Genomic DNA, 4,438 nt, shown 5'->3' with positions numbered 1-4,438 from the left:
TTCTAGTGAGAATTTAGTCCAATATTTCTATGAGGGCTTGATTCCAAGAGACAAAGTTAACATTGATGCCGCTAGTGGTGGATGCTTAATTGACCTTACTTCCTTAAAGGCTTGGGAACTAATTGACAAGATGGCTTCAAGTGGTGCTCAATACTCTACAAGGGAAAAGAGAAATGTGAATATGGTAGGTTCTTCAATTCTTAATGATTCATATGTGGACTTGCTAGCTGCCAAGATTGGGAGAATGTTGGCTCCACAAATATCTCAAGTGAGCAATGTAAGTACTTCTCAAGCACTTGTCCCTTATTCTTGTACTTTTTGTGACTCACCTATGCATGTAGAAAGCAATTGTCCTATTAAGTTTGAACAAGTAAATGCTATCTACAATGGAAAACAATCCTATGGTGGGAGGCAAGGGCAAGGAGCTTATTCTAATACTTACAACCCTTCATGGAGAGACCATCCTAATTTCTCCTATTCAAATCCAAATGTGGCTTTACAAGACAATCAACAAAGAGGATCCTATCAAAACACCTTTGGCCGTGACCCTCCACCTCATTTGTCTCAAGGTAGCTCTTCTCAAAGCTACAATCCAAGTGGTAATTCTCTTGCACCTCTTCTAATTCTTATAGTGATAGGAGGCTTGTTCCAATTGAGAGTTCTTCTAATTCAAACTCTTCTAATGATGTGAATGTGTTACGTAAGCAGTTGATTGAAATGAACTCTTTGTATAAAAACATGTATGATGGCTTAGGGAACAAGGTAGAGAGTATGGGTAACAAGTGTGAGAACATGAACTCTAAAATTGATGCCCTTACTTCTCAAATGAATATGCTTGCTAACCAATTAAGTGCAGCCAATGCTCAAGCCTCTACATTACCATCCAACACCGTTGCTAATCCTAAAGCTAATCTTAATGCTATCACATTGAGGAGTGGCAAGGAGTTGGGAGAAAGAGTACAAGAAGACAAAAGACAAGGGAAGGCCGAGAAGCCCTCTTTAAATTCTTCAATTATGTTAATGTTTCTAGTTCTTCTTTTGCTCCTAATGATGCATCTTTTTGTAGAGATGATGAGGATGAAAACATTGAGGAGATCATATGTGAGCAACCACCATCTAAGGTGGAAAAGGGGACTATGGCCGAGTTGTTTAGTAAGGAAAAAGAGGGAGAGGCCGAGCAAAGTGAAACAAGAAAGGAGAGTTCAAGGAAGGAAGAAGGAAAGCAAAGTCAAGAGATTATGAAGAAGCTTCCTTTTCCACAAGCACAAGTGGTCCCTAAGCAAGTAAAGGGACAATTTGATCAAGAGGTATATGATTTCTTCCACAAGATTCATGTTAATGTACCCTTGATGGATGTAGTTAAGAACTTTCCTAAGTATGCCAAATTTTTGAAAGATTGTTGTACAAATAAAAGAAAATTTAGGCCTAATGCAAGGGTACAATTACCCTCATCTGTGAGTGCTATCATGAAGCCTCAACTCCCTATAAAATGTGAGGACCCCGGTTCCTTCACAATTCCATGCAAGATTGGCAACACACATTTTTCTCATGCATTGATAGACTTAGGTGCAGCCATTAATGTTATGCCTCTTTCAATTTATCATGCCTTGAGTCTTGATTGCATGCATAAGACACCTATGATATGCCAATTAGCGGATAGAAGTGTTAGAAGACCACATGGAGTAGTAGAAGACTTGTTGGTTTGTGTTAAAGGTCTATTATTTCCTGTGGATTTCTATGTGCTTGATATGTCAAAAGAAGGGAGTGGGGATGATATTTTGATTTTAGGAAGGCCATTTATGAGGACTGCCCGTACATTGATTGACATGGAAAAAGGTAGTTTGATTTTGAAATGTGGAGAGGATCATGTTATTTTTAATATATATGAAGCAATGAAACATCCTTTTGAGGATTATTCTTTGTTAGGTGTAAGTTCCATTGAGTTATTGCTTCATGATGCTTGTGAGTCTCACATGCTTGATTCTTTCTCACATGTTGATGATGATTTGTCTCTTGTTACTACTACATGTATTGATGGATGTAGTTGTCCTATTTGTTTAGAGATTGATGCATGCTTGAATGATGCAACTACTTCTTCTCATGATTTGTTTAAAATATCTCCTATGCTTGATCTTGAAATGCTTGAGAAGGGTATATCTTCTTGTGTTGTAGGTACTAAAGCCATTAAGGCCGAATCTATGAGTTTTTCTCCACTCGAGCTTGATGTTCTTAGGATTCCCAAGCTATTGGAGGAAAATTCTACACTTTCACATGTCGAGGCCGGGCTCAAGTCCAAGCACTTGAGGACAAGTTGCAAGAAAAGGGGGAGGCTGTAAAGAAAGAAGAGGAGAAATCAAAAACAAGTGAGAAGCCTAAAAGACAAGATAGTACCATGGAATATTCCACCAAATTAGACTTGAAGAAGCTCATTCCCTCTTGTGTAGAGCCACCTACCTTGGAGTTGAAGCCTTTACCATCCAATCTCAAGTATGCATATCTCATTGAGAATGAGAAGCTTCCGGTAATAATTCAACTCTTTATCTCTTGAGGAAGAAAATGCATACTTGATGTGTTGAGAAAGAACATACATGCTATTGGTTAGATTTGGCTGACATTCTGGTATTGACCTATTGTGTGACACAAAATTTTTCTTGGGACAATGCTAAGCCCATTAGGCAACCACAAAGGAGACTTAACCCATTGATTTTAGATGTGGTAAAGAAAGAGGTTGTTAAGCTACTTAGTGCTGGGATCATCTACCTATAGCTGACAGTGAGTGGGTGTCTCCAACCCAAGTTGTACCTAAGAAAGGGGGGATTACTGTGGTAAAAAATGAGAAAGGAGAGCTTGTTCCAACTAGAGTTCAAATGCTTGGAGAGTTGTGCATAGACTATAGGAAGCTCAATAATGTGACTAGGAAGGACCATTTTCCTTTGCCTTTTATTGATCAACTGCTTGAGAGATTGGCTTCCAAGTCCCATTATTGCTTCCTAGATGGGTTTAGTGGGTATTTCAGATTCCTATAGCTCCTAGTGACAAAGATAAGACTACCTTACATGCCCCTTGGTTACATTTGCCTATAGGAGGATGCCTTTTGGTCTTTGCAATGCACCTGGTACTTTTCAAAGAGCATGATGTCCATCATATTTTGTGATTTATTGAACATTGCATGGAAGTCTTTATGGATGATTTTACTGGTATGGTGAGTCCTTTGATTCATGCTTGCATTCTTTAGATAAAGTGCTTGGTAGGTGCATTGAAAGAAGCTTGTGCTTAACTTTGAAAAATGCCATTCATGGTAGATAAAGGAATTGTTTTAGGCCATTTGATTTCTTCCAATGGCATAGAGGTGGATAAGGCCAAAGTAGATGTGATTGCTTCTTTGCCATATCCTGTTGTGTTTGAAAGATTTGAGATCATTTTTGGGACATGCAGGCTTTTATAGGAGATTTATAAAGGGGTTTAGTGAAATTGCTTGCCTATGTCTAAACTTTACCAAAAGATGTTGAATTTTGTTTTGATGATATTGCAAAAGGAGTTTGGACACTTTGAAAAGCATGCTCATTTCCCCTCCCATTTTAAAGCCCAAATTGGTCTTTACCTTTGATTGTCATGTGATGCTTCTAATTTGCTGTGGGAGCTATGCTTGGTCCAAAGGAGGCAAGTTATCATATGGATGCTTATGCATCTAGGACCCTAGATTCAGCTCAGGTTAATTACACCACAACTGAGAAAGAGTGTTTGCTATTGTTTTGCACTTGATAAATAGATCATATTTCTTAACTCTAAAGTTGTTGTTTACATGACCATGCTGCTGTGAGGTACTTGTTTAAGAAGACAGATTCTAAGCCTCGCTTGATTCGATGGGTGATCTTTAATGCAAGAATTTGATGTGGAGATAAGGGATAGGAGTGGTTCTCCAATCAAGTAGCGGAATCTTGTCTAGACTACCTCATTAAAAGCTATATGGTAAACTCTACCCCTACTATTCCTTGTGATTCATTTCCTGATGAGGCATTGTGTGCCATTTCATCTAAAGCCTCCATGGTATGCCTTTTTTGCTAACTATATGCGTGTAGAGTCTTGCCTCTTGTGCTTCACGTTTTACCATTGAAAAATTGAAAAGAGCGTCAGATTTTACATTTGGGAACCACCTTTTGATGTGGGAAGCTTTGTAGTGATAAAAGTGATTAGTGGGGGTGTTGATGATGTTGATGCCTTCTGTTCTTGAACTTGTTTTCACTCTCATGCATGTGGTGGTCATTTGAGCTCAAATAAGACAGCTAGGAAGGTTTTAGATTGTGGATTGTTTTGGCCTAGCTTGTTTAAAGACTCTTATGAATTGTGTAAAGCATGCTTGAAATGTCAAAAGGTTAGTAGTTGGGGTAGAGACCATGAAATGCCTCAACAACCCATTTTATTTTGTGAGATTTTTTAT

The sequence above is a fragment of the Prosopis cineraria genome, unplaced genomic scaffold (genome assembly GCF_029017545.1).
Source record: "Prosopis cineraria cultivar Desert tree isolate PC_DT_omini unplaced genomic scaffold, ASM2901754v1 PC1, whole genome shotgun sequence".
Taxonomy (NCBI): domain Eukaryota; kingdom Viridiplantae; phylum Streptophyta; class Magnoliopsida; order Fabales; family Fabaceae; genus Prosopis; species Prosopis cineraria.
Note: the sequence above shows the minus strand (reverse complement) of the source record.